This window comes from Miniopterus natalensis, chromosome 15 (assembly GCF_054644295.1).
Source record: "Miniopterus natalensis isolate mMinNat1 chromosome 15, mMinNat1.hap1, whole genome shotgun sequence".
Lineage (NCBI taxonomy): Eukaryota > Metazoa > Chordata > Mammalia > Chiroptera > Miniopteridae > Miniopterus > Miniopterus natalensis.
In genome coordinates, this window is record NC_142095.1 from 30,807,160 (window position 1) to 30,819,957 (window position 12,798).

The 12,798-nt window shown below is 42.2% G+C and overlaps 1 protein-coding gene across 2 annotated transcripts in view; it reads left to right on the forward strand.

The window, feature by feature from the left end:
- Positions 1-4,638: 4,638 nt before the first annotated feature.
- The window catches only part of RAF1 (Raf-1 proto-oncogene, serine/threonine kinase), a 65,664-nt gene continuing 57,504 nt past the window's right edge, over positions 4,639-12,798 (forward strand). The window contains exon 1 of one of the 2 annotated variants that reach the window (XM_016209905.2): positions 4,639-4,732. The gene's annotated coding sequence lies outside the window, so the exon portion shown is untranslated. Of the gene's footprint in view, positions 4,733-6,553; positions 7,467-12,798 lie in introns of those variants that run through there. The other variant, XM_016209906.2, reaches the window with a different exon arrangement.

The following is a 12,798-nucleotide window of genomic DNA, read 5'->3' on the forward strand; positions in this document are numbered from 1 at the left end:
TTTTGCCAGGCTTAGAAACCTGGTGTTTTCCCAAAGAATTTTTAATTGAGGTGTAGCAAATGTATAGAAAAGTATACACACCAATTAGTAATATATATATGTAGATACATAGAACATACACACACCCATGTAACCACCTCCCAAATTAAGAACATTCCAACACCCAGGCAAGTTTCCATGTTTCCCCCATTCCCTCCTCCCACCCATGATACCTCCGGTTCTTTCCTCCGTTTGACCCGAGATCATAACATGTCCAGTATTCCTTCAAGCTGTTTCTGACTCATTCCTTTCCCCTTTTTCTCTCCTGAGACCTTTCTCAATAACTCTAGCTCTCCTGACCTCTCCTACCACTAGTGGTCAAAAAAAGGGGTTCTATGGGAAGTAACCTCACAGGGCATCCGATCATAAATTCCCAACTGGGCAGGTCACAGTGGGTAGTCATGCCCCAGGCTTATAACTTCTCTACTAAAAGGCTTATCTTTGCCTTAAGCAAGCCCTGTCCCTCGTTTCTGTGCATCTAGGTTAACACACCTTTGAAATGCCCCCTTTCAGACCCCTCCTGCTAATTTGAGTCCACCCTCAAAAGTTCAACAATCTTTTTTTTAATCCTCACCGAAGGATATTTTTTTCCATTGCTTTTCAGAGAGAGTGGAAGGGGGGTGGGGGGGGGGGAGAGAGAGAGAGAGAGAGAGAGAGAAACATCAATGTGAGAGAGACAAATCAACTGGTTGCCTCCTGCTTGCACGCTGACTGGGGGCCTGGGATTGAGCCTGCAACTGAGGTAAGTGCCCTTGGCTGCAGTCGAACCTGGGACACTCTAACCACTGAGCCAAACTGGCTAGGGCGAAAGTTCAACAATGTTTTAATCCAAACCCCACCTTGCTTTCTCCCTCTTTCATGTAATCTTCCTTACAGAATCTCCTTAATTTTTCAAATGCATAAAAAAAACTGCAAAACTGTTATTCACTGGAGCACTTGAGATCTTGCTCTCCTGTATATGTCTTCAGCTTGGCTCCAATAAACTCTTATAAAAATTCTTTACAGGTTTGGACGTTTCTTATGTCAACACACCAAACCAGAGGTTTCAAAGTGGGACATGCAACCCAGTAAAATGCAAGATAATCCCTGCTATTCTACTCTTGGGTATATGCCTAAAAAAATTGAAAAGGAGTCCTCAAACAAGTACATATACATGCATACTCATAGCAGCACTATGCATAATAGCAAAAAGATGGAAACAGCCCAAATGCCCATCGATGAATGAATGGATAAACAAAGTGGTATATACTTACATATTCAGCTATAAAAAGGAATGAAGTACTGATACATGCAACCACGTGGATGAACCTTGAAAACATTGGGCTAAGTGAAAGAAGCCAGACACAAAAGGTCACATATTTTATGATTCCATTTATATGAAATATCCAGAACGATAAAGCCGCAGTGATAGAACATATATTGGTGGCTGCCAGGGGCTGGGTGGGGCTGGGATGGGGAGAAACTGCTTAATGGGTAAGGGGTTTTACTTTGGAGTGATGGGAATGTTTTAGAATTGGTGGTGGTGGTTGCACAACATTGTGAAGGTACTGCTACTATAAAATGGTTAGTTTCATGTTATGTGAATTTCACCTCAAAAATTATTTTTGAAAAAATGAAGTGCCACTCTTATTGGTCAGCTGAGAAGTTTGAATGAGGCACAAGCTCCTTAAGCTTTCTAAGCTGTGAAGTGTTGGGCAAATACCAGCTGGGTCAACTAAAAGAAATGGCCTAGGGGTCAGCAGGTATGGCTTTGCTTCTCTGCCCTAAGTTGTAATGATGATGAGAGATAGCTATAGTAATTACAGCTGACACTTTTATGTTTAATATGAACCGGGCAGTATTACAAGTGCTTTCCATCTTAAACTCACCAAAACCTTACAATGATAACAGGTGGGTATACCATGTTTTCATTACAGATGAGGAAGCTGAGGAACTGAGGTTTAAATTACTTGTTCCAAGTCACAGATGAGGAAGTGACAGAGTCCAAATTTAACGACCCTTCTAGGTTGTTAGACTCCACAAGCTGAAGTCTCAAACCTAAGGCTCTGTGCTAAGTGCTTTTCATGTTTTATCTCATTTAATCCTGTGAAGTAGGTGTTGCTGTTATGTTAAAAACAAAACAAAAACTACAGGCCCAAATGTGTCATTCCTGCTAAAAGCCCAAGATACCCAACCTTACAGATTCAACCTCTTTCAGGCAATCTTAATTAACCAGTCTGGAATTTTCTGGTCAAGCACCAGTAAGGTAAATCTGTCACATAGGCCTCCTCCATTCCCCCCCCCCCATTGAAAGAAGAGGCAATCTGCATGAGAAAACCCTTCCCCTTTTCCTTCCCCTAAAGAAAAGATGTCCCTGCTTCAAAATAATCCTTTCTTTTCTTTCACTAGTAGCTCCCTTGCCCCACCCTTCTTCCTATAAAACACCCTTCTAGTTGCTGGATATGATGCTGCCTGATTCATGATTCATTCAATAAGGTCAATTAGATCTTCATGATCACTCAGTTGAATTTTAAAAAATATATGTTTTATTGATTTTTAGAGATAGAGGAAAGGAGAGGGAGAGAAGCATCAATGTGAGAGCTCAACATGGATAGGCTGCCTCCTGCACACCCCCTCTTGGGGATTTGGTCTGCAACCTGGGTGGGAATCCAACTGGCAACCTTTTGGTGCATGGAAGGATGCCCACACTGGGCTGAATTTTGTTTTCTTAGTAATTCCTATTTAAAAAAAAATCCCTCATGGCTCCTCTATATTCAATGCCTTTGTCTTCCCCCTGCGTTTATTTTCTTGTTGGTCCACATACTTCTGTCATTATCTCCACATCTTGCTTCACTTCATTTTTCTTTATACTGCACATATTACTACCTGAATATTATTTATACTCCGTCTCTCATCACTAGGCTTTTGATTATTGTTTATTTCCCAATGCTGAGAACAATATGTGGTACACAATAGGCTCTTAAAAATTTAAATGAATGTTGTATACAGTAATTGTGCTCCTTTCTTTGAATATCATACTGTGCATGTTCTACTTTTTAAAATATATTAATGTATTGGATTTTTAAAAAATCAGTACGCAGATCTAGCTGTTTTTTAAAAAATGTTTTATTGATTTTAGAGAGAGAAGGAGGGGGAGAGAGAGAGAGAGAAAAACAATTGGTTGCCTCCTACAGGCCAACTCAAAGGGCTGCCTAGGTGTGTGCCCAGGCAGGGAATCAAACAGGCCATCTTCTAGTGCAGAGCAGAGGCTCCAACCAACGGAGCCACGCTGGCCAGGGCTAGCTCAGTCTTTTTCAGCAGATTAAATGACAGCTCTTCCATACTGTGGAGGCAGCTCTGTTTCTTTAACCAGTTTCCTACTTAATCCACATTTTCCCAAGTGTATCTCTAATGCAAACAATATGGCAATAAACATCTTGGCACATGCCTTTTTGTGCAATGTGTACATTATTTCTCTAGAATTAGTGCCTAGGAGTGGAATCGCTGGGAGGAAGGGCATGTACATTAAAAATGTCAATAGCGCCCTAGCCGGGTTGGCGCGGTGATTAAGGCGCAGGCCCTCGGCCTGGAGGGTCTCGGTTGGACTGTGGTCAAGGGCAAGTACCGGGTCGCAGGTTCTATCCCCTCCCCGGTCAGGGTGAGTGCGGACGGCGACCGATGGAGGCGTCTCTCTCACCCCATGTTTCTTCCTCGCTCTCCCTTCCACTCTCTCTGAAAAGCAGTGGGAAAAAAATATCCTTGGGTGAGGATTAAAAAAAAGGCAATAGATAATCAATGCCCTCCCGGCACCCATCCCTGCCCGCGCTGACTGAGGGAGGATACACAGGAGGATTTCATCTACTTTGGACCAGACTGGATATTATCAGTCTTTTTAACTTTTTGCTAACCTGACGGGGGATAAGGAACCACCAATTTACAGATGAGGAAACTGAGGCTCAGACGTTTAGGGACTTTCCGCACATAACCAGTATCCCAAGTGTCGGACTCCCGAGAGGATGCGCCAAAGCCGGACAGTCCACGCTGAGCATCCCGCGGTACTTCTGGGCCGTGTCACGCTGGCAGGCTGGCCTTCGTCCCCTCTAGGCCTCAGACCCCTTGGAGGCGGCCAATCGCTGGCCCTTCTCAACTACCCACAGCTTCTCCCCAGCGCCGGTCAGGGTTCGCCCTTCCGCCTGCCCCTCTCCGAAATGGCTACCGGCTCCGGGGGAGGCCACGCCCCTCCCGGGAGGCGGGGCCTAACTTCAGGCCAGAGAGATAGATGCCGGAGCCAGGTTTGAAGCCGGCCGCCAGGCGGGCTCGCGCAGAAGCAGAGAGCCTGTGGCGCCGCAGGCCGAAAGGAGGAGCGCCGAGCGGAGGGCAAGCTTGCCGGGGCAGCCCAAGAGTTTCTTCATCGCGGGCTCTGGGGCCGCCATCTTAGATGGCGGGAGTAAGAAGAGAACGAGCGTGAGACGGGAAGGGTTCCCTGCCGCTCTCCTTGGGCCCCAAAGAGGGCCAGCTGGCCGGGCTTTGGGGCGTGTGCCCTGAGGCGCGGAGCGCGAGTGCGACAATGCGGGGGCTGCCCGGGGCCCCGTCCCCTGGGCTGGGGACGCGCCGAATGTGACCGCCTCCCGCTCCCTCACCCGGCGCGGGGAGGAGGAGCGGGCCAGACACTGCCCCCGGACGACGGGACACGGAGGCGGCCCGGCTCCTTCAGGTAGGCGGCAGGGCCGGGGCCTGGATGCCGGGGCAGCGGGGCTGAAGGGGTCGGTTCCCCAGCGGCCGGGACTGGGCGGTGCTGACCGAGTGGCCCCACGGCTGGTGGGTGGAGGGCCCGAGGCAGGCCGCTGTCACCCAGGTGGCGCTGGCGGGCGGGGACCCCGGGGCCCGGTGTCATGGCCGGCGAGCAGAGTTCCCACATCTCCACTCAGATTTCCTTGTGTTACGGGGAAACGTGCCAGCGCCACCCCTGTACCTGGTGCACGTTCCTCATATTTTGGCAAGGGGAAAATCCGCCCAGAGCTGCCCCAGATTGTGTTGTCACTAAGATGGGCTAATTCCCCCCCCCCTTTTTTTTTTCTGGCCGCGGAGTGTGGGACCCGAGCTCGCATCTTCTCTCAAGGTTTGTCACTCAAGTGACACCCTTTTTAGGGAAGACGAGAGGAACCCGGGACAAGAGGAGGATATGGGTCACTGCCCCGCCACAAAGGCATAGGCACCTCGCCTTGGGTTTCAGGACTCTCTGGCTTACTAACGAAAGATGTGGGATGTTCATACTGACCATGGGCCTCGGGATGCTTTGCAGTGAAGGTCCGCGGCTGTCTTTTGTGTGGCGTGAGAGCCGCCAGGACGTTTCAGTTCTGCAGCTGCATCATCGGCTCTGCAGCGCTAGGCGATACCCAGAGAGGAGTTTGGACATCAGGAGAGGCGAGGCGGCTGTGTTCATTCATTGTTCTCTTTCCAGGGCTCTGGGTGTGCCTCTGGTATTCATTCTCTGGTGGGAAGAATGATAGGATCTCCTCTGTCTCCTTGAGACGTGGCCAGGGTCTAGAGGATCACCTAATCTTTGTAGGGATGAATTCAGCGCACGTTCATTGAGTATTTCTGCTTGCCTTGTCCTTTGTGGGCCGAGTGGAGGGAGTCTGCCCTCCATTGGCCCCCAAGGCGTGAAAACTGCGCTGTGATAGGGGTGGACTTAACCTAAGTGTTGCAGGAATTTGGAACAACTGATTTTTCCTTGGGGGGATTGAGGAAGCTTGTCCACTGGAGGGGACTTTGGCGCTGAGTTTTGGACTGATGAGTAAGTGCTCACCAGGTGAGGAGGGCAGAACCTTCCAAAAAGAGGGAACAGCTGGTACAAAGGCATAGAGAGACAGGCGGGGTTGGGATGAGTTTGGGGAGCAGCAAATAGTCTGGGGTGCTGGAAGGAAGTGGTGAGAGATGAGAGCCTAAAAGAAAAGTTGTCTAGACTGTGAAGGATCTTTGTTGAAGATAGTGAACTAGTTTATTTAATTTGGATTATTTTAAACGTGTTGCTTATTCTTGGAGAGCATCACCTTCGGCGGGACAAGGAAAGCCTGCCCAGCCGTGTTCTCTTACTCTTTTCTTCTTGCTGATTACTAATCTCCCCCCTTTTCTTGATAATGTTGATGCTGATAGTAATAGAAAAGATTTACTTTGTTAAACCCTGTTAGGAGTATTTTTGATCAGTGCTTTACACAGTGAATAAACTGAACTCATATTCCTAAGCGATTCTCGAAGATTTTTCTAAAGCAGTGATTTTCAGCCGGTATGCCATGGCACACTGTTGTGTCTCAAGAATTTTAAAAACATGCCATCGCTGGGTAGCTCAGTTGGTTAGAGCATCATTCCCATACCTAAGGTTGCCATTCTTTCCATCCCCTGTCAAGGGCACACACAGGAGCCAACCAATGAATGCATAGATAAGTGGAACAAGTAGTCTATGTCTGTCTGTCTCTCTCTCTTCCCCCCTCCCTTCTCCACCTCCCACCTCCCTACCTCCTTTCTTCTCTCTCTAAAATCAATTAAAAAAAAAAAAAGCAATACCTGACTATTTAGTCAGGGGCACTGTCCCTTAGATTGTCAAATAAAAAAGACAACAGCCAACACAATAGCTGTCCTGTGTGAATGAATCAAAATCATACCTATTTTTTTTGTCAGATCGGCAAAAATTATGATGTATTTTTTGGTGTGCCTCAGAATTTTAGTAGTTTATGTGTGCCATGAGATGAAAAAGGTTGAAAATCACTGTTCTAAATTTATACTTGCTCACAAAAATGTTGACTTTATAAATGTAGTACACTGCACTCATACTACATTTTAAATGGCTGTTGACAATAAAAACCATGCTCCACAGTCATAGAAATTGGCAGGTTATGTAAAGCATCTGAAAAAATGTAGAATTGCAAGTGAGTACTTTTAGTTTAGTAAGTGTGTTTTTTACAGTAAACTGTTTTTTTGAATTGATTCCATGGATTCCAATTCTGTTATAAAGTCTTTAGCTTTATAAACATGATTTCTTCAAAATAGCTGTATTGTGATTAATTCTATGCGAAACTGATGACTATTATAATACTAAACTTCAGCTAACACTTCCTAAATCTTTCTTGGGTTGTGATGCTTATATACCACTGAAGAATATTAGGGTTCTTTTGATGTTGATGGAAGGACAGTAGACTTTGGGTGGTGAGCACACAGTGGAATATATAGATGATGGATTATAATATTGTATACCTGAAACTTATAATATTATTAACCAATGTTATCCCCAAAAATTTAACTTAAAAAAAAGACTCTTTTGACTTGTTTTCACTTTTATCACTTCAAGGACTAAACTGTTTAAATTGCAACAGAAGCCTTTGACCCATCTGAACACTGAATACTTGAGAAAATAAACCTGTTAGTTTCTGCTGTAACAGCTTATCTTTTAGGTATGTGGTGTTGATGAGTACAAATTGTAGTGGAATTGCTTAGTCTTGTTAAACTCTTGTCAATAGTTGGGGGCGGGGGGGAAGTATATGCCTTCAAAGTAGAAGGCTTGAGTGAAATGCATTAAAACATTTTATGGGATTTGGTTTAGTAGAAGACAGTGAGAAGCAGATTAAGCTGGTCATTTATGATGTAAAGTATCTAAAAGATGAAATGGAGAGTGGTTAAACATCAAGTGTTGTATACAACTGCTCTGAAACTAGTTGCTTTCAGTTTAAAACATGCAATTTGTGAAATCCACAGTAGGTGGTTTGCTCTGAAGATTAAACAACTTTGTGGAAGTTAAATTTGACTTTTCCAGAAGCACTAGATTACTTATTAAATGGAAAATATAATTAATAACTTCAGATTACTATTTCAAGTAATCTGTTAGTGGATGTATGATTCTATTGCACTTTTAATTTCAGATAAAACTTTGTTGGTAACTTACTGCCTAAAAATAGAAAAATGTTACATGAGGGAGTGCTTTTGTTTGCATGTTAGGAACGTAATAGGCCATACATAATAATCCTGGTCTTGGGAGGAGCTTGTTAGCCAAACAGCATGCCTTAACGTTGACTTGCAGAAGAGAATTTTAAATATTGCTTTTGAAAGGCAGTGGACTGATGTGACAGTAAGGGGTTTATGAAACCACAAAATCGTGCTTTGATTTGAAAAGTTTTTGTTTTTTAAATTGTGCAGATCATGGAAGTTTGTTTTCTTCAAAACAAATGACTATAGTTGGAAAATTGCTCACCTTGACTAAATTAATTGGAAATCAAGGAGCACTGAGCTCATTTAGGATGGGTTTGTAGGATTTAGGTTGTCTTATTTTGTGTATATGTGTGTTCATGTATGTGTATGGCTGCATAAGAATTACTGTTTAACAGACAGACTAGGTTCAAAATGTAATACCAAATATTTATGTTAAATTCAGTTAGTATTTCATGTGTAGGGCTAAATTAACCTTGCCTATAATCTTCATGATATTAATGGCTGGGTATGTTATTCTTGCCTTAAAGTTGTGAGTAAAAATTCCTTAATTATGTATTAAAGTTTTCATCTTTAATTTTACAGTGGTTGAGTCATCTGTTCCTTCATTTCTCCCAGAATGCTTGTGTAGCTCTCAGTGATTTTAATAGTTAACTTCAGATGTTAGCCTTTCTTCAAAAATTACTCCTAGGATCTCATTTTAACCAGGGAAACTGTCAAGTGGGTGTTGTTTCTTTGTTACTGGTTTTGGCCCAGGCTATCTGAAGTCTCTGGCAAATCACTCACAAAGTGTATTAATTGCTTCACATTCCAATCAGTGTACATAGTTTTTCTTGAGGAACACTTGACACATAGTTTTATTTTTAGACCAGATTCTAAGGGATTTTACTGGGTGGGGATTAACAATTCTAAAACTTAATTTAGAATTTTAAAACTTTTGTGATTTAGAAATTGTTTACATTTTTGGTTAATGAATGAGAAGCAGCAGGCATTGGTAATCAATGGCAATCAAAACCCAGAGTGTCTGATTGCTTATGAGGACCATGTGGACTACACCGGTGTCATTCTTCTCTTTCTACTTGTTGGAGGATTTCATTTACTGTCATTTAGTAGCAAGAGTAAGTACATCTTTACTGTTTTAGTTAAGATGTATTTTATTTCTGTTTGCTTTCAATCTGCTATGGAAAGCAAAAGTTTTCTGATTTCTTTGAAGCTACTTAATACTAGGCAGCACATTTGGACAAAGTATATACCTTTTTCCATACATGTACATTTCTTATGGAAGAGTCAGGCTAGTAATGTTTAACTATGCTAATATGTCTTTAAATTTATGAGTTTTCATTATTAAAATAGATATTTTTGGAGGCGTCCATTTCGGCCTCAGATAGCTTTTAACATTTGTCCTTTACCTAGGCTTGGGATAGATGAAACCCTGAGTTTTTCTTGGAAGAACGTGACTCTTATCTGTGGCAAATCTCATTAGGAAGCTCAGTTTCTGGGAGAGGCATTTCTCTGGATCCAGATAGATCATTCATAAAGGAGCTCCCATTTGATTTAACAAAGTTTGTTTACAATAGAAAAGACTGGAAAGAGTTCAAATATTCAACAATAATAAAATGATTACGTAAACTGTGATATAGCCACTTGATGGGGCACTATGCTTTTCATTAAATATGGCATATATGAAGCATTTCTGATATGGAAAATGCTGAACAGAAAATGATGTATCTGGAATATAAAAACAATACAGTGGAATATTATTTAGGAACAAAAGAAATTATGTGCTGATATATTCTCCAACATGTGTAAACCTTACAAACATTGTTAAATGAAAGAATCCACTCAGAAAAGACCACATATTGTATGATTCCATTTATATGAAATGTCCAGAATAGGCAGATCTACAGAGACAGTAGATTAGTGGTTGTCAGGAGCCAGAGGGAGTGGGGAACGGGCAATGATTGTGATAGTTTCTTTTTGGGGTGATGAAAATGTTCTAAAATGACTGTGGAGATGGATGTACAACTCTGTGAATATAATAACAACCATTGAATTGTACAGTTCAAATGTGTGATTTGTATGATATGTGAATTATATCTTAAGCTGTTAAAAAAAATTTAAAACCTACACATAGGAAGAAAATATATGTAGGTGTTAACAATGGTTGTTAAACAGTAGACATAAGGATAATGTTCTTCTTTATACTTTCCATATTCTCTGAATATATTGCTTTTATAATAGAAAAATACATTTAATAAAGTTAAATCAATTCAATTTATGGTATGGGCCCTTACCTCACTCCAGACATTCACTGTCAGATTACATTGACAACTATATTTTTGAACTTTCAACTGCTTCCTACTTCAGATTAGTTCAGGCTTTTATTACTATTTGCCTTGATTGTTAAACCTCTGAACTGAACTCCTTTTTCTTTATGTTTTTAATCCTCACCCGAGGACATGTTTCTCTCTCACATCAATGTTTCTCTTTCTCTCTCCCTCTCTCTCTAAAAATCAATTTTAAAAAAACATCTCTCTGCTGCCTACCATACAGGCATCGACTGGGGACAGAACCTGAAACCTGGGTATGTGCCCTGACTAGGACTCGAACCTGCAACCCTTTGGTATACAGGATGACACTCCAACCAACTGAGCCATCTGGCCAGTTGGACTCCTTTTTATTTTTACTCATACCAGTGCATTATCCATACTACTGCCAGATTCACTTTCTTAATGTGTAGATTTTTAAAAATTAAGTTTTAGTAATTTTTTTTTTTAATCCTTGCCAAGGATTTTTTTCCATTGTTTTTCAGAAAGAGTAGAAGGGAGAGAAAAACGTCAGTGTGAGAGAGATACATCGGTTGGTTGCCTCCTGCACAAGGCCCAATGGCCCGGGGATGGAGCCTGCAACCAAAGTATATGTGCCCTTGGCTGAAATCAAACCTGGGACCCTTCAGTCCGCAGGCTGGTGCTCTAACCCCGGAGCAAAATCAGCCAGGGCAGTTTTAGTAATTTTTTGAATAGATAGTCGTAATGCCACAAAATTAAAGGGATACAGGAAGTTATGCTGTGCAGAGCAATGCTACCTTTTTGTTCCCCAGTTGCCCACCTTTTTTTCATGGAGGGAAATGTTGTGGGATAATCTTATGTATCCTTTTTATGATAATACAAGAATATTCAAGTGTAGATGTCCTGGCCTTACTTCTTCGTGCAAATCTTCCAAGAGTCTCCTCTGTTACCTATCAGACTAAGCACAGACAGTTCTTGCTTCTATGTCTTACTAACATGTATTCCTCACACTATCTTTAGTGAAATTCAGAAACCATTTTTTAGCCCATAAGTAGGTGCAGGCTACTGTGCTTGGTACAGGGCAAATAAGGCAAGCTCCTGCCTTCAATGACTTTAATGAAGAGACTGGCATGATTTCCTCGCTTTTATCTGTTCCTCCTTTAAGAGCCATTTTGAACACTCTTCTAAATATCATTTCCTGATCTTTTTCTCCTCTTCTCACTTGTTACTATTTACTTGACCTCTGCCTTAAAACCCTTTGCATTTACTTTTTTATGGCCTTTATCATATAGTCATTTGTGAGTTTACCATTCCATTAGATTCCGTTAGATTATAAGCTCAAATTAATGCTTCCAACTCAATGTTCAACTCCTTATTTATTGATATTTGTGAAAAAATTTTTCCTTTGAGAGGCTGAGGGACCAGACCTGTGGGTTTTGAAAGTGTTGAATCTAAATTCCAACACTTAGCCCTGGCCCATGTCACTTAGTGGTTAGAGCGTCAGCCTTCCCTCCAAAGGGTTGAAGGTTTGATTCCTGGTCAGGGGCATGTACTTGGGTTGAAGATTCAATCCCTGCCCAGTCCAGGCACATGAGGGAGGCAACCAATCGATGGGTCTCTCTCACGTGGATGTTCCTCTTTCTTTCTCTCTCCCTCCCTTCCTCCCTTCCACTCTCTCTAAAAAATCAATGGAAAAAATCTTCTCCGGTGAAGATTAACAAAAATAAAATAAATTCCAACACTTAATAGTAGGTTTTACAAGACCTTTTATTTAAACTTAAGTGGTTTGTATAAGTACTTTTTTGGTACTCTGTACTGTAGGCTTTATATGTATTTATTGTGGCACATATTTTGTTAAGTATTTACGTCTTTCCTTTTCATAGAGGACTGTATCTAAATCACCTTTGAATACCCACAGTTTAGTACAGTGGCTAGCCCCGATTGCAGCTCAATTTGTTGAATGTAAGATGCTAATAATGTTTATTGAATTGAATTTTTTGTATAGATGTCTTACATCTCTGGCTAGATTAAGCTCCTTAAAGGTGGAGCATGTCTTACTATTTTTTTTTTTTAAATCGTTACCAGAGCATATTTTCCCATTGATTTTAGAGAGAGTGGAAGGGAGAGGGGAAGAGAGCATCAGCAGGCTGGTGGGCAGGCTGACACTCTTTAACGATTGAACAACACTGGCCAGGGCTAAGTGTTGGAATTTAGATTCAACACTTTCAAAACACACAAGCCTGGTCCCTCAGCCTCTCAAGTGGGGGAGAGAGAGAAAGAGAAACACTGATGCATTGCCTCCCACATGTGCTCCAATCCGGGCTGGGGATCGAACCTGCAAACCAGGTACATGCCCTTGACTGGGAATTGAACCTGTGATCCTTCAGTCCTTGGGCTGCTGCTCTAACCACTGAGCCACACCGGGCAGGGCCATGTCTCCAAGTCTTAAAAGTTTGTCTTGATTATATAACAAACATTAATTGAATGAGTGGAGATTGCAGAAATTAATCACCTG